The 18,045-nt window shown below is 43.3% G+C and overlaps 1 long non-coding RNA gene across 1 annotated transcript in view; it reads left to right on the top strand.

Moving 5' to 3' along the window:
• Positions 1 to 8,860, top strand: part of LOC135183711 (uncharacterized) — a 110,965-nt gene extending 102,105 nt beyond the window's left edge. The window contains exon 3 of the long non-coding RNA XR_010305677.1: positions 8,794 to 8,860. This is a non-coding gene — a long non-coding RNA (uncharacterized LOC135183711). The remainder of the gene's footprint in view (positions 1 to 8,793) is intronic.
• Positions 8,861 to 18,045: the final 9,185 nt, after the last annotated feature.

Raw genomic sequence — 18,045 nt, 5'->3', positions numbered from 1 at the left:
TCCACAAAGTTACCCATGGGGCTTAAAACACTTAATGAAAAAGAAAAACTTTCTTCTGCTTTGGGATACTTTTTTCCTCTCGTTTTAGTTCTGTGGTTCGCTTTGTGCCTGCCCCTGTTGACAGCGCTGGTAGAGCTTCAAGAGAATGATTATGGTAGTTGTATTTGCTGGAAATCTTCTTAGGCTTCTTAGTAGTGAGGGGTTACAACAACCAGCAGCAAGTAGAAGTAGCTTTCTCCCTTGAAGGGCAAAAGAGCCCAAAGAGAATTTGTTTCTGACAAGACAGTTAAATGATGGGTTTGAATAATTAGCTCCAAGTCTGCCTCCATGGCCCAAGACAACCAAACTTTCCATTGTGGAACAGATGACTGCCTTCAAACAGTAGATTATTTTTAGAGTTGGTGAACCACAGTTGTACAGTGTGTACCTCCTCATAGGAAACACTGAGGTTTTTGGAAACCAAAGACATTTTACAACTTACAAGAGTCACAGCATTAAAGCCGTTAATTCTCCCTCACATTCTGGTATGGCTTTCCCTCAGTGATAGTGCTTTCCATTCCGTTTTTCTAAGAATTTAATTTTGCAATTTATGGACTGTATTTTAATTTTGTTAGTGTAAGGTAGTCATGAATAAGCAGCTGCATATCTTATTACAAAAAGGATATACAGCAGTAGGAATTCCAGACAATGCAATTAACAGGTTGTGGCCGTTTGAGCTGATCCTCTAGCTCAGACATAGGGGAGAGATGAACATTCCAGGGATAGGCCACATAAATGGCAACAATAGATAAATTAATATAATTTCATTGGAGCATCAAGAACTTAATGTCTAGAAGCACAGTTTGTTCTACCCTTTTTTCTCCTGCTAGCTTCTGCTGCTGCAGTTTCGCCTATCGTCCCCCGGCTGCTGTTTTGGCTGCCGCTTGATCCCTCCCCCCATCTCCCTTAAGGTTATTGTATTTTTTTTTCCCTTCCTTCCTTCTCTAGTTATTATCTCTCTTTACATTGTTATACTATAAGAAAATACAATTTCATCTATTTCATCTTTCCCTGACTTTCAAAAAAAAGGGGGGTTTGTGTTGTGAATTTTCTTCCCAGGGGAGGGATCAGCCCAAACCCGGGACACAGGTTTCTTGCCACTCAGAACTGTGAAAATGCTGTATACAGGAGGAAGTAATATAGATAAGTAAACATTAAATTCCTTAAACTTGGAATTTTAAAGTTAGTGATTCATAACTTCACATAAATTATGCCAGCATAGAAGTGGAATTAGTTCATTGCAGCTGATGGACGTTTCTGGACTTTTACTACTGTAAATGAATTCAGTATTTCTAGGTAGGGTGTTAACTGGGAGCCACTTTATTCTTGAAGGATAAAAAAAAAGGAAGTCTGAGGCTTGATTCCATGCTGCAGTGCTGCCATTTTTCTTTCTAAGGCCTAGTATAAAGTGGCACTGACTTTGCAATCTCAGTTCAGCTGAGGGACTCTAAAAGCAAAGCTCTCATTTGTTATTAACATGGCACACTCACAGTCAGATTGATGCCTCTTCATTTCAGTCATTATAGGATTTTGAATGGGTCCCTTGTAGCTACTGATAGGAATGGAAGTGTCAAATGAACTTCATTTATATCAGAAGATCATTTCAGATGTTCCTGCAAGCCTGTGTATCTCTGTATACTTGAAGATTTTACAATAATGTGGCATTATGCCATAGCAAGCCCTTTGGTTCCAGCAGTCTCTGGTTTGCATTCCCTCTTTCTTAATCTGTTCCACAGGGACACAATCTCCCTCTAGATAATAAATGACAGATAGAGGGTTGATTGTTATAGGTCATAAGGTCTGACAAATTGCTGACAAACATGAACCATCTGGTTGTCTGTTTATCATCCTTAAAAATCCTTAGCAGTCAAACTTTGCATGACCTATTATCAGCTACTAATAGTTTATTAATCATCTATATAACGTTTGAATATGAGATGCTACCATATTATACTGCATCATGTACAAAGGAGAGGATTTTTTTCTCTCCCTTTTAGTCATAGAATCAAGCAGGTTGGAAGAGACCTCCAAGATCATCCAGTCCAACCTATCCCCTAGCCAGTCAACTAGACCATGGCACTAAGTGCCTTATCCAGGCTTTTCTTGAGCACCTTCAGGGGCGGTGACTCCACCACCTCCCTGGGCAGCCCATTCCAATGCCAATCACTCTCTGGCAACAACTTTCCTCCTAACATCCAGCCTACACTTCCCTCTGCCAAATTTGAGACTGTGTCCCCTTGTTCTGTCCAGGAGATTTCTGGAGTGTCCAGGAGATTTCTGGAGTGCATGGAGGACAGCTTCATGACTCAACTGTTAAACGAGCCTACTAGGGGTCAAGCTCAGCTTGACCTGCTGCTCTCCAACAGAGAAGGGCTGGTAGGAGATGTGATAGTGGGAGGCTGCCTAGGGTGTAGCGACCACGAGTTAGTGGAGTTTTCAATATACAGGGAGGTAGGGAGGCACCTCAACAAAACCTACACCTTGGACTTTAGGAGGGCAAACTTCAATTTGCTCAAGGAACTTATTTCCAATGTCCCCTGGGCAGCAGTTCTTGAGAACAAAGGGGTCCAGGATGGTTGGACTTACTTTAAACAGGAGCTCTTGAAGGCACAGGAACTGGCAGTTCCCACATGCCGAAAGATGAGCCGCAGGGGGAGGCGACCAGCCTGGATGAGCAAAGAGCTCCTGAAGGAAGTGGGGGAGAAAAAGAGGGTGTATCGCCTCTGGAAGGAGGGGAAGGCTTCTCCTGATGTGTTTAAGGAGGTAGCCAGACTATGTAGGAGAAAAATTAGAGAGGCTAAGGCTCAGCTAGAACTTAGGCTGGCCACTTCCGTGAAATTTAACAAAAAACACTTTTATAAATTTATCAATGCTAAAAGGAAGGGCAAGAAGACCCTCCACTCCTTACTGGACCAGGAGGGGAACACTATAACTGATGATGAAGCAAAGGCAGAGGTCCTGAATGCCTTCTTTGCCTCAGTTTTCAACAGTAAGGAGAGAGGAGGAGGATGCAAATGGCCTCTTAAACTGGGGGATGGGGTCGGGGAGCAGTGTGTTCCCCTGGAAATTCATGAGGAATTAGTTCAGGACCTGCTGAGCCATCTGGACACCCACAAGTCCATGGGACCAGATGGGATCCATCCCAGGGTGCTGAGAGAGCTGGCAGCTGAGCTGGCCAAGCCACTCTCCATCATTTTCCAGCAGTCCTGGCTCACCGGAGAGGTTCCAGGAGACTGGAAAATGGCCAACGTGGTCCCCATCCACAAAAAGGGTCGGATGGAGGAACCTGGGAACTACAGACCCGTCAGCCTGACCTCAGTGCCAGGGAAACTGATGGAGCAGGTTCTCTTGGGGCCAATAACTGCGCACCTGAGGGATGGCAAAGATCTCAGGTCCAGCCAGCATGGGTTTAGGAAGGGCAGATCCTGCCTTTCTAACCTGATCTCCTTCTATGATCAGGTGACCCGCTTGGTGGATGTGGGGAGGCCTGTGGATGTGGTCTATCTGGACTTCAGCAAGGCCTTTGACACTGTCCCCCACAGCAAACTGCTGGCTAAGCTGTCAACCCGCGGCTTGGATGGTAACACTCTGTGCTGGGTTGGGAACTGGCTGGAGGGCCGGACCCAGAGAGTGGTGGTGAATGGTGCCACATCCAGCTGGCGGCCAGTCACTAGTGGTGTCCCTCAGGGATCAGTGCTGGGCCCCATCCTCTTTAACATCTTCATAGATGATCTGGATGAGGGCATCGAGTCAGTCATCAGCAAGTTTGCAGATGACACTAAGCTGGGGGCAGATGTGACTGAGCTGGAGGGCAGAAGGGCTCTGCAGCGGGACCTTGACCGCCTGCACAGATGGGCAGAGGCCAATGGGATGGGGTTCAATAGCTCAAAGTGCAGGGTGCTGCACTTTGGCCACAACAACCCCATGCAGAGATACAGGCTGGGGTCGGAGTGGCTGGAGAGCAGCCAGACAGAGAGGGATCTGGGGGTACTGATTGATACCCGCCTGAACATGAGCCAGCAGTGTGCCCAGGTGGCCAAGAGAGCCAGTGGCATCCTGGCTTGTATCAGGAGTGGTGTGGTCAGCAGGAGCAGGGAGGTCATTCTGCCCCTGTACTCTGCACTGGTCAGACCACACCTCGAGTACTGCGTTCAGTTCTGGGCCCCCCAGTTTAGGAAGGACACTGAGATGCTTGAGCGTGTCCAGAGAAGGGCGACGAGGCTGGTGAGAGGCCTTGAGCACAAGCCCTACGAGGAGAGGCTTAGGGAGCTGGGGTTGTTTAGCCTGGAGAAGAGGAGGCTCAGGGGTGACCTTATTGCTGTCTACAACTACCTGAGGGGCGGTTGTGGCCAGGAGGAGGTTGCTCTCTTCTCTCAGGTGGCCAGCTCCAGAACAAGAGGACACAGCCTCAGGCTGCGCCAGGGGAAATTTCGGCTCGAGGTGAGGAGAAAGTTCTTCACTGAGAGAGTCATTAGGCACTGGAATGGGCTGCCTGGGGAGGTGGTGGAGTCGTCGTCCCTGGGGCAGTTCAAGGCAAGGTTGGATGTGGCACTTGGTGCCATGGTCTAGCCTTGGGCACTGTGGTAAAGGGTTGGACTTGATGATCTGTGAGGTCTCTTCCAACCTTGGTGATACTGTGATACTGTGATACTGTGGTTGTCTGGGAGTAGAGACCAACCATTGTTTTTAGTCTTATTTTTATTCTATCCAGATAATGTTTTGATTTAACTTTAAATGCTTAAAATTGAGTGGTTTCATTTAATTGATGAGTAACATCATTGAGCTTCTCTTCTAGATTTCATTTATAGATGTTCACATCCAATGAGCTTTGTCTTCCTTTACCTTGTTGGAGCTTCTAGTGCTGCATCACCTTGATGTTTAGCACTATAAAGCTACTGCCTCATTGAACTCAGCTGGCACATATTAATTCATAAGCCACCAAAATACCAGTTCTCAATTCAACAGTGTTGATGCTAGTATGTTCTTATTTCACTTGCTCTTATGGACAAAATAATGAAGGTTAAAATGATAATGCATTGTGTATAACATACATGCCTTAGTATCCAAGCCAGCTACTCTGCAGTACAACAGCCTTATTTATGACTGGATTATTTTATGCATGTGTCTGTATTTATCTTGAAAAATAGCAATTCATAATTAGTTTGCACCATTTGCACCTGTACATTGTTTAAAATCTGTCCTTGTGTATAGGTTTGCTAAGAGCATCTGTACAGAACAACCAGGCATTGAATCATAGAATCAAGGAGGTTGGAAGATACCTCCAAGATCATCCAGTCCAACCTAGCACCCAACCCTAGCCAGTCAACTAGATCATGGCACTAAGTGCCTCATCCAGGCTTTGCTTGAACACCTTCAGGGACAGTGCCTCCACCACCTCCCTGGGCAGCCCATTCCAATGCCAATCACTCTCTCTGGGAAGAACTTCCTCCTAACATCCAGCCTATACCTACCCCTGCACAACTCGAGATTGTGTCCCCTTGTTCTATTGCTGGTTGCCTGGGAGAAGAGGCCAACCCCCACCTGGCTTCAATGTCCCTTCAGGTAGTTGTAGACAGCAGTGAGGTCACCCCTGAGCCTCCTCTTCTCCAGGTTGCACACCCCCAGCTCCCTCAGCCTCTCCTCATAGGGTTTGTGTTCCAGGCCCTTCACCAGCCTTGTTGCCCTACTCTGGACACCTTCCAGCACCTCAACATCTCTCTTGAACTGAGGGGCCCAGAACTGGACACAGCACTCAAGGTGTGGCCTGACCAGTGCCAGGTACAGGGGCAGAATAACCTCCCTTGTCCTGCTGGCCACACTGTTCCTGATGCAGGCCAGGATGCCATTGGCTCTCTTGACCACCTGGGCACACTGCTGCCTCATCTTCAGCCTACTATCTATCAGTACTCCAGGTTCCTTTTCTCCTGGCTGCTTTCATAGGATGCTCAGAATTTGTGTGCTGCAGAAATTTTACCAGAATTAAAAAAAATAAATATTTTTGCCAACTTATTTTACAGCAGTTAATTATTCATATAAATGAGGCAGAATCATTGTGAAAAAAATCCAATAAAAAGTTCAATTAAAACCCTAAATTAAAACTTTAATCAGAATCTTCAACAGCACAAAACCTGATTTGCATGTAGTCTTGTTGAAAAATGTTTTGTGTAAGATGAACATTGCACTTTTGTGCAGTCTCAGCTCTATTAGTTATTTCTGCTGCATAAATGATCATAGATCATTTTATCAATGACAATTTTCCCTGCAGCTGCAGCTCCTTTAAAAAAGAAATCATCAGCTCTCCATCTTCATACTGAGAATTCAATAGATGCTTCTTTCTTTGTATGAGTAGTCTCTGCAAGTAGGAATTCCAGAGAGCATTCCAAAGTCTCTCAACAATAAGAAGAGCGACTTGACGGAGATCTTGTTGCAAAGATTGCTGCACATGGCATTTTGGCTGCACTTGTGATAGGAGAGTGTTCTCTTGGAGCATTTGACTAATAACAATGATCTGTGAACAGAATAAGCATGATGGAGTAAGTGAAAAGTACATTGGTCTGTTGGCAGTTACATGAGAAGTTTGTTGTTTCAGAATGGAAAATTCTCTCCAGTCCTTGTGGTTTGGTGTGGTAAAACTCCCTGCGCTCCTCCTCCAAGGGAAAGTTGCCAAGGAACACTGATCACTACAGCTTATGGTTTTTGTGTGGCTCTGTGTCCCATCGTTCACATAATTCCACAGCTCCCACAGATAAGTTGCTAAGCAGGAGAGGGAATATCACTCTCATCTCTTTTCATCTGGCAGCAATGCAGGAGGCTTGGTTGATCAACATCTGTAATGAGGGCTATAAGAGTGCACAGATATTTGAATCAAAGGGTAATCTCTCTCTTTTATGTAACTGCAGAGCCTCACATATCACTAGGTTATTCTCTGCACTTACTGTAAATAATCCTCCCCATCTGAGTTAAGCACTTTGCGGCCATTGCCTTTAAATTATAAGATGATCTATCTCACCTCCACCTCCCTGATCTGAAGGTGCTGATTTTCACTCAGCTCCAGCTGCAGATTTATGGTCATGGCATTACATTTTTTCTCAAGGGGACAAGGCATTTTTTGTATCAAACAGAAATTGTATTTAGCACAACATTTCATCATCACCAGTTTTTATACTTTGCAAAGTGTAGTGCCTAGATGAAACGATGAACTTTTCACTACTTATTCATCAAACAGCTTAGAACTGCAGCATGGATGGGAGCAAATGCAGTTTCCTCTGGGGGAGTTTCAAATGGAACTGATGTGTCTAGATTTTGTGTGTGTTCAGCTGACTGAGTGACATCTGACTGGCACACGAGGTGCAGGATGGGAGGTTTCACCTCGAAATCTTGCTTTACAGCTGTGCCTGTAAAGATACTTGGATGCTATGATACAGGATGTATGGACATTCACAGAGGGCTGGAAAGCTCTCAGCACTTCCATATCTGAAGTACTCAAGGTTAAGTGTTATCCTCTGACCCTGACTTTGAGCCCAATCGTGTCGCTGCATAGCTATGGAGTTTGAAATTAGTACTGTGCATTATGCTAATGTCAGGCCACAAAGGAAAATAATGTTTAGAAATGTGGATATAGCAAAAGATTCTGGGAAAAAGGAATTAGTGAGGGTCCACGAGCTGGTGCCAGAAAATCTAAACATCTACTTTAACCTACTTAAGTGGCAGCATTACAGTCCTTTAGAAAACTGATGAAACCCATTAGGAAAAACTGAGTTGGTGTATAGCCAGTGTCATACAGCAGAAATAACCTGATCTGTCTGAAAAACAAGACTTAACAGGGCTACTCAGCTGTACTTCCTGTTCAGGGATGAAGGACATAGTTCTTGCAGTTAACTTTTCATTTAGCTTGTTCTGTAAGAGCAGATAATTAAGAGAAGCATAGTTACTTTTCTATCATGTGCTTGGAAGAAAGGTAGCCTTTTGCAAGCAGCAGAGTATTAAAAGTCTTTAAGAGCAGTAGCACATGCATAGCATCCTGTTCACAGCGAAGAAGCTCTCTACATGCTATGTATATATTTTATATATACATACTATGTATATATTTTACATATATAAATTTATATCATTTTGAAAAGAACTGAAAAGTGAAGTAATATAATATTCTCTTGTCAAATGTGATTTAAAAACAAAAATAATAGAAAATCAGCAATGAAATAGTTTAAGAAGTATTTTCTTGTCTCTCTCATATGTGTAATGTCTCTTCCACAAACCATTATTCAAAACAGAGATGCCAAAATGTTTGGTTTTTTTTTTTCCTACTGCTTGTAGTTCTCTTTTCACCACCTATTCCTCTTCCCTTCACCTACCCATCTCTGGAGGCTATAATCAATCTAACATTTCACTTAGAATACATCGTTTACCCTCAGGAATATCCTTTCCCCCCTGTACATTACTTTTTTTTCTCTGTATTTAACTCCAGCAATCTGTTATCATTCTGTTACTGCTGCCTGTGACACCTTTCAGTTTGGCATCGTTCTGCTTTTCTGTAGAAGGGAGCCATGAATTGTTCTGAGTGCCGTTTTATCTGTCTTATTCCCAGCCCTGAAAGGCTGTAAAAATATGTGAACTTTACTGCATCTGTAAATCATTTACTGATAGCTGGACAAAACACCTGAACACAGCCTGCTCTCACTGCAGAAAGCTTTATGTCTTGCTGATCTTGTTTTGGAAAGGCTGACAACTGACTAGTGTGTGTGTCCTTGTCCTTAGGTGCTGAGCAGTGTCAGGAGCTGCTCCTCTGTGTGTCAGTTGGCTGTCATGGAGCCAATGTGAATGGTAAGCACACAGAGCACTGTATTTAACATCTCAGAGATGACAGGTTTATAATGTGCCTTTTCAGAGCGAGTGTTGGAGGTGAGAATGAGCACAGCAGCACCGAGTCCTGTAGCTGTCTTTCCTTTGGTTCTATTCCCTTCATTTAGCAGTACTTAACACATGCAATATGACTCGCACTGAACAGTCCACCTCTGCCATGCCCTGGACACCATGCCAGTTTTCAATCAGGCGCATTATGATAGTCACCTGCTGTGGTGAATTACCTCCACATGCACCTTTATGTGTCAGGCTTTGCTATGCAGCTTCAGATGTCGTCAGCCCCTTGTCATAGGCACCGCAGTAATGAGACAGATAAAAGGGCAGAGTAGAGCATTCAAAAGGTAATGAAAAGAGTGAAATACAGAGCGTACACTTCATAAAAAGGAGTAAGGCACTTGCTGTTATGATAGAAGGAATATACTGACAGGCAAAATAAAGATGAACCTCTTAATGCTTCAGCTCTAGTGGAGCTGAATGGTCATGATTGCTAGTGTTCTGTTAACTTACCTCTTCCTAAGAACAGATGCACTTAGCATTCCTGCTTGTGTCTATTTGCAGAAGAGTCAGTGTGGAGGGGGAGCTTCAGAAAAAGCCATGCACAGGTATGGTGCAGAATCTTTTATATGATAGTCTGAGTACCTGCATATAGCAGGGATGTATCATAGTATTATTAGGATTGGAAGAGACCTCACAGATCATCAAGTCCAACCCTTTACCACAGAGCTCAAGGCCAGACCATGGCACCAAGTGCCACGTCCAGTCCTGCCTTGAACAGCTCCAGGGATGGCAACTCCACCACCTCCCCGGGCAGCCCATTCCAGTGTCCAATGACTCTCTCAGGGAAGAACTTTCTCCTCACCTCCAGCCTAAATTTCCCCTGGCACAGCCTGAGGCTGTGTCCTCTTGTTCTGGTGCTGGCCACCTGAGAGAAGAGAGCAACCTCCTCCTGGCCACAACCTCCCCTCAGGTAGTTGTAGACAGCAATAAGGTCTCCCCTGAGCCTCCTCTTCTCCAGGCTAACCAATCCCAGCTCCCTCAGCCTCTCCTCGTAGGGCTGTGCTCAAGGCCTCTCCCCAGCCTCGTCGCCCTTCTCTGGACACGCTCAAGCATCTCAATGTCCCTCCTAAACTGGGGGGCCCAGAACTGAACACAGGACTCAAGGTGTGGTCTAACCAGTGCAGAGTACAGGGGCAGAATGACCTCCCTGCTCCTGCTGGCCACACCATTCCTGATGCAGGCCAGGATGCCACTGGCACTCTTGGCCACCTGGGCACACTGCTGGCTCATGTTCAGGCGGGTACCACAGATACCAAGACAAAAATATTTGTGATCAAGTTTCAAAGCAGGAATAAATTCCAAAGAAAGAACTGAAGAGTCTGTAAATTGTAACTAATTAAACAGTTGATGAATTGTAAAAAAGAAATAATAATAGATTTTGCTTAGAGATCAGAAGGCTGAGGTGAAACTAAAGATGCTATTCTCATGCAAGTGGTGAAGGGTATGTAAGAGATGGACATAAAAACTTACCCAGTATTGTGCTGCTTGAGATAGATGAAAAGGGGATAGACAAAAAGGTGTGATGCTTACACAAGAGGAAATTATAAGTCAAATGTAGGGAGTGTTACTCATGATTTACACCAACAGATGAAGACTGATATGAACAGAAAGGAAAACTAAGTCATGGAGAGACTTAGTTCTGTATCTCCACGTGTATAAATGATATTGAAGTTGCTTATTAAGGTGGTAATGCCATGTTTATTTTTTGCTGCTTTCTTTTATTTGAGATAATAATAATTTTGTGGCACAATGAGTGCTTGTAAAACTCTGAACTAGCAGAGTATTCTAGGCACGTGTGTAGCGTTAGACATGGACTTCATATAGTACTAAGAAATGATGTACTTTAAGCTACTTCAGTGCAAAGGAATACTTATTTTTTTCTGATTCTGGGGCCTTCGTTTCTGCACCCTTTACGTTTCCATGCCTATTCAACCTCTGTAACACAGGAATGAGCCCAGGAGGCTTCTTCTCTTACAAATAGTTTCCATCCATTGAGGCCTGTAACTTCAGAATAATACTCTAAAGTTTTCGTCTCCTCTCTTTCAAGTGCCTGATTTTGACCTTTGGGAAGATGACCGTTAGGTATTTTGGAACCTACCACACTAAGTAGCACAGGAGCACTGAGTTGTTTTTCTGGGGAGAGCTTAGACTAAGTCAAAGCAATCCAGAGCACCATCCAGCAGGAAAGTACCATTGAGCCTCTCACAGCATTTTCCAACTGCTGTGCTCGTGTTGCTGGCTCAGATCCCTCTGTTCTGGGTACTGGGCATGGCAGGATTTGCATAAACATGGGTTTGCGCCACAAAGGACTGCTGCTTTGTAAGGGCCTCTCCATGCAGCTGTAACTGGGAATTTAAAGACAAAAACCAGTTCCTGTTGTCATTACACATTGCTTATCCTGTGAGTTTTTCACATCGGCATAAAGCAAACAGTTCAATGTCTGCCTGACAAGTACTTATTGGGGACTGCTTGTACTGTTGCTGTTGCCCAGTGGATGATAACAGCTGATTCCAAGTGATACAGAAACTGCATGAGCAAAATGCTAGATAAGATGGGCTCTCTAATTGAAGTGGTGAACGTAATATTTTACTATTTTAAAATATTAATAAAGAGTGGAAGGAAAAGGATAAAAGGACAAAGAAAACATTTAGTCTGAATGAACTCACCCCAGAACTGGTGGAAAACACCAGCACTCATGAGCTATATGAGCTATCAAAACAGGAGACAGGCCACCTGCCTCTTGAGATAAGAGTCTTACATCTTGTCACTCAAAAAGAGAAGAGATTATCTCTGCCTGTCACTATACTCAGAATACATCCACATGTGCTGGTAGATGGCACACATATATGGAAGCTCTGCCTTAATTTCTCTTTTCAGCACAGAATCAGGTTGGACCGTTTTGGAAGTCTTAAAGAAATGAACTTCCATTTTATGGCATGTGAGCTGCTCTTGAAGACACGTTTCAAGTTCAGACATGCTCAAAATTACAACCAAACTGCTTTTGTCTGTCACTCAGAAATACTTTATAATTGGTAGCCATTTCATGATTTTTTAGCAAACATCAAGTAGAATCAGAAATTTTCCCTTGAGGAATTAGTCCAATGTGTCTTTGATATTTCTGATTGTAGAACTTCCTGTTGTTAATTAGCATGGAAATTCACAGCTCTACACACTGTGACCTGCCACTGAATTTTGATGGGGTCCATCAAACACTTCATGAGAAAGTACTAAATAGAAAAATCTTCCTCTGTCCTTGTGTACTTTTATTCAAGATGCTCAGATTTTACCTAGCTTGTGTCCTAGTATTTCTGAATTGTGAATTGTAGACAGGGTGTGGCTGGTTCTACAGTTCCTCGTCCCTTGGAAGGGACTGAGAGGAGGAGATACATGTACTTTAATATCACAGTAGTCAGAGTATCTCATGGCAACCATCAGCTGTAGGTTCTCCCTCATAAAATACTGCCTATCAGTCTGGCTGTTGATATTACCGCCTGCATGAGCAGATGCTGCTGGGTTCAGTGCTTGTGCAAGATTAGATATGACATTATTACAAACACCTGAGGAGCATAGTGTCTCACATGTATTAGATCTGCCAAACGTATTCAGCAGTTTCCACCTTAGTGTGCAGAAACTAATCCTTGCAGAGAAGATTCTGCCTAATGCATATTCTGGCAATGAAACATGTAGGATATATATTGTGTGTTTTCATAGAATCAACCAGGTTGGAAGAGACCTCCAAGCTCATCCAGTCCAACCTAGCACCCAGCCCTATCCAATCAACTAGAGCATAGCACTAAGTGCCCCATCCAGTCTTTTCTTGAACATCTCCAGGGATTTTCATAACCTAAACCAGATTTCAGATGCCAAAGAATATTTACATGTAAGTGTCCAGTTCCAAAGTTAAAAGAGGTTCATGTTCATACGTGTGAACTCCTGAAGGTTTGGCACATATGGACTGCAGTAGTAACATACTGAACTTCAGGCACAGTAATACTTAGCTTGGTTGAAATGCTACTGCAAGACTCTTCGGCAAAGCTTCTGATAGAAAGGGATATAAAGTGGATTTCAGCCACTTGTGAGTGAAAGATGAAAACAGCTCAAAAGCTGAATTTTATCTTAGCTCTTAGTAAGCTGACAATAAATGAGGCCCAACCACATCTGTGATGTATTAAGAGGATATATTTTATTACAGATGTCAAGTAATGAGAAGCAAAATGAAGTTTATCTTATCAAATGTTTTCACTTGTTAAGATCTGCTAAATCCTTAACAAGTAGCCTTAATTGAGAGTAAGAATTGAATATTTTTATCCTAAAAGAATGTAAACATTCCTGCATATTCCTTATGACCCCCTCCCCCCAAATGACATCCTTCAAGAGAAGAGCATGTTTTGAAGAGTTGCTGGCCCTATATTTGTCAGCCAGCATTTATTGCAGCTTCCCTTGTAGAATGGGATTATGATGCAGGTCCATCATTTTTTCCCCTCCAAAGATATAAAGGCAGAATGTTGACATTTTACATATACCATTGTCTTATTTTCCCCTCTGCCTCTCTCTTCCTATTTTAAGAACAGACTTTCACAGGGGGATGAATTGTCTGAAACTGCTGAACGTGACCAGAGAAGGGTGATGAAGGCCTGAAACACAGTCCTAATGAGGAGAGGTTGAGGAAGCTGGGGGTGTTTAGTCTGGAGAAGAGGAGGCTCAGGGGGGACCTCATTGCTGTCTACAACTACCTAAAGGGAGGCTGTAGCCGAGTTGGGCTTGGTCTCTTTTCCCAGGCAGCCAGCAACAGAACAAAGAGACACAGTCTCAAGTTGTGCCAGGGGAGATGTAGGCTGGATGTTAGGAGGAAATTGTTGGCAGAGAGAGTGATTGGCATTGGAATTGGCTGCCCAGGGAGGTGGAGTCACTGTCCCTGGGGGTCTTCAAGCAAAGCCTGGATGAGGCACTTAGTGCCATGGTCTGGTTGATGAGACAGGGCTGGGTGCTAGATTGGACCGGATGACCTTGGAGGTCTCTTCCAACCTGGTTGATTCTATGAAAAAAATATTCTCTCTTTTCAGTTTTAATTATGACCCCAGCAATGAAAATGAGAAAGCAACTACTAGTATTTGCTTCTCTTCTGCATTACAACTGATGTGCATTAATAAGCCCAGTGCAGAGGAGATACTCTGTCTTGATTTGCAGAAGATACACCAGCTTGAGTACTAGAAGGTTGTAGAGGCATTTTATCATGTCTTCACCTATGCTGATTTACCAGCTACCTCACCAGAGTTAATGAACTGAAACACAGCACAATGCTAGAAGGGAGGAATTGTTTCCAGTTTCCAGCCAAGCTTTTTTAGCTTCAGCATGAACATCTCTATGGAATGTTGGGCTGTATAGACATATAGCAAAGCACATATTATGTGTTCTTACTGAATTAGTAAAGAGAAGATAAGAGGGGGGGAGGAAAAAGACCCTTCTGCCTGCACCTGTTCTGAAATATTTGCTTTTTAAAGAAAAAAAGGGAGGGGGGAGGGGGGAGGGGGGGAGGGGGGGAGGGCAAAATCTCCCGTTGAGAGCACAGCAATTAATTGAAAACAATTGGCTTTTTGGAAAGGAAAAGAAGCAAGCAAACAAAAAGCTTTTGTTCACAAAAGCTGTCAAAAAGTGTAGCACGTTTGGAAAGAATATGAAAAGAGCAATCACTGATTTGTTTTGGTCAAAGACTGCATAATCAGTCTGCTCTCAAGGCCAGTTGTATATGTGTGCAGAAAATAAACTCCTGAAACATCACAAAGTTCTGATAGTGCCTTTGCCTATAGTAGTTACTGTTCCACTTTTCAGGGGGGACACAGTCTTAAGTTGTGCCGGGGAGGTATAGGCTGGATGTTAGGAGGAAGCTCTTCACAGAGAGGATGATTTGCCATTGGAATGGGCTGTCCAGGTAGATGCTGGAGTTGCTGTCCCTGGAGGTGTTCAAGAAAAGCCTGGATGAGGCACTTAGTGCCATGGTCTAGTTGACTGGACAGGGCTGGGTGCTAGGTTGGACTGGATGATCTTGGAGCTCTCTTCCAACCTCCTTGATTCTATGATTCTATGACTTCCTACCTCTCACTGGCCTTGGAGTCTTAAAATTCCTTTTCCCTAAAAGCCATCAGACTGTCCTTTAGTTTTTTTTCTTCCACTCCTATTTAATGAAATGCATTACAGTTAAGTGAGAACAAAGTAAAGAAGGAGTTATAGCTGTCTCTTGAAGTTTTATATTCCTGGCCCTTGTAAGAAATGTTTAAACCATTTGATGATACAACCTACAGCATGTTAAACCACTTGGCAATGTGTACAGATCACAGATATAATATGCTTTCAGTGAGAAGCACCATTAAGTCAGTGGGCTGCTTTATTATGCACTAAAGCTTTAACAGTCTGCTTGTTAAGCAGTAACAATCCCAGTATGTTTAGTGGTGCGCACCTCTCTAGAAGTGACTTTTCTTTGTTGTCCTGTTGTACCTGTAGTGGTGGACCTTCAGCAGTAGGAAATAATAGGAGTGATGGCTAGGACTGCATAAAACGTGGAATTAAAGTTTTGAGACTTCTTGCAGATGCTGTTTGCAGAGTAGGACGTTAACCCTTTTTGTTCATCCTTTGTTGTCTCCAGAGCATTTTTATTATACATTCACCTATATATTCACCTTTGATTTCTGTGCTAGTTTGAGCCTATCTAGAATGTTTTGGTGAGAAGAACTAGATTACAGGCTGTGAAAGGAAAACAAAGCTGATGTCTACCTCGCTCATAGGCTTGCTGAGATGTATAAGAACAAGAAATAAAAACATAGATAACTTTTCTCACTTCTTCTGCTGGTGAGCTCTGAGCTGCATCTTACTCTCTAACCTCACCCTTCATTTTCAAGGTGAAGGGGTGGTTGGGAGCACCTCCTGGGCTCTCAGGTTTCTGTAAGGGCCGTTGTGTTTCTGTATTACCTTTTACCATGTCTATTTCTGTCTATAACTGTATATACTGCAAATATCTGCTTGTATATTGTGCTAGCTGTAAATATAAGCTTCATTCATATTTCCAGAGCCAGCTGAGTCTAGTCTGGGTGATTTCCAAAGGGGGGGGAGGGGGGGGGGGGGAGGGGCAGGGAACACCCAAACCATCACAATTTCATAGTTTTTCTGCAGTGAAGAGGCCTTTCAAAACAAAATCATTTTCAGGGAGCAACACAATCCACATTTGCAGCACAAGGCAAAAACTGATCTTCATATTTACATATTCAGCTCATGCTTGGACTGAGTTAAGACTACAGGAGGAGAATGTATAAATTTTAATGTGTATTTTTTATTGATAGGGTAGAGGAAAGTGTTTGTGACAGGGTGATGTGTTAAGTACATGTTGCTCTTATCAGTCTCAGCCCCATGTTTAAATTGTTGGCTATTTGGGAACTGTAATTTCTTTACTCTGTGACAGAGTCATTATATTGTTATATGGCTTAATAATAATAATGTTCACATCTCAAATATCATAAAAATGTTGTGTACCTTGTGAGCTACCTAATCACCTTTTTTTGCTGAATTTTGGGTTACAGTACATTAAGTTGGAATCTGCCATCCGCTTTCTTAAGTTAAATCCTTCAGAAGGACAGAGTTCTTTCAGTAGAGTTTCAATGAAAGCTGTGTGGCCAGCAGAGTTTTTTCACTCCCAGATATTACATCTTTGAATAGAAATATAGCCAGCCTTTTCATAGGCATATTTGTGTATTCCTATAGCACTCTAGGCTTGTCTCTTAAAACTGTTGCCACTAAGTGCTAGTTTGGACCAAAGTGCAGCTCCACATGTGTGCTGTGTGAGAAAAGAGTAATAGGCAGATTAGAAAGTGACCCAAAATCTCCAGGTTAGGTTTCACTGGACTAACTTCCTTCCAGTCTTCCCTGCTCCTCCCAAGTTTTCATGCACTTATTGAAAGCTTCCATTTGCACTCCCTTCCCTATTCTCCTTCCTTTGTTCTTTATGCTTTTTTTTCATCATCTTGTTTCACTATACTGTTCTTTTGACATTTCCTTTCATTCTGAAGTGCTTATAGATTCCTGATACTTTTTTGCCTCACTGTGCTTTGAAATGAGCAATTATTTCCTCCTGAGACTGTGGGGGGGAAAAGCATGTTTGGCTTTAAGATCAGGTTGTGAGGATGTGGGTTGAGAAGCCAAATGTATGACAGATTTGAACAAGACTGGAAAACTACTGAGTGCTTTCCTTACACATTTAATCAATTGATTCTATATTACTCACTTAGAGACACATCACACTTCCAGCCTGCCTCTCCCTGCCACATTTTAAAGTCTGTGATAAAAAGCAAACTACGAAGTTAGAAACTGGAGGATTCATGACATTATGCTTAAGCTGCCTTAAAGTAGATATTTAGTCTCTGTTGCCTGTCTACAGCCACCTGTTTTGTTCTGTGAATATCTCACCCTTAGATTGGTTTGCAGAGAATCTTAGTTTTGATATGAACAAAGAATCAGATATCAGTTCTAAGAGTATTTGCTCTACTCTGAAACAGAAGTTAGTGTTTTCCTCCCAAGATTACTGACTCAGATCCAGTTGGAAATCTGTTTCCACATATGGCATGGTTTACACTATTTGCTGACAGGTAACAGGATTAGCTTAAAAAAAAACCCAGCCAAAACCCACAAACAAACCAAACAAGTAAGAGGATTTAATGCAACTCTCCTGCCAGTATGGTTGTGTACTTGTGGCGGTGTGGTGGAGAGTGCCAAAGGGCACAAAATGGGCTTGAGCATAGAATCATAGAATCAACCGGGTCAGAAGAGACCTCCAAGATTATCCAGTCCAACCTATACCCCAGCCCTAGTCAGTCAACCAGACCATGGCACTAAGTGCCTCATCCAGGCTTTCCTTGAACACCTTCAGGGACGGTGCCTCCACCACCTCCCTGGGCAGCCCATTCCAATGCCAATCACTCTCTCTGGGAAGAACTTCCTCCTAACATCCAGCCTAGACTTCCCCCGGCACAACTTGAGACTGTGTCCCCTTGTTCCATTGCTGGTATTTACCTGCCTGTCTGCATTGCAGGCAGAGGCGGGAAGACA

The sequence above is a fragment of the Pogoniulus pusillus genome, chromosome 19 (genome assembly GCF_015220805.1).
Source record: "Pogoniulus pusillus isolate bPogPus1 chromosome 19, bPogPus1.pri, whole genome shotgun sequence".
Taxonomy (NCBI): domain Eukaryota; kingdom Metazoa; phylum Chordata; class Aves; order Piciformes; family Lybiidae; genus Pogoniulus; species Pogoniulus pusillus.
This window is presented reverse-complemented; position numbering and strand designations above follow the sequence as displayed.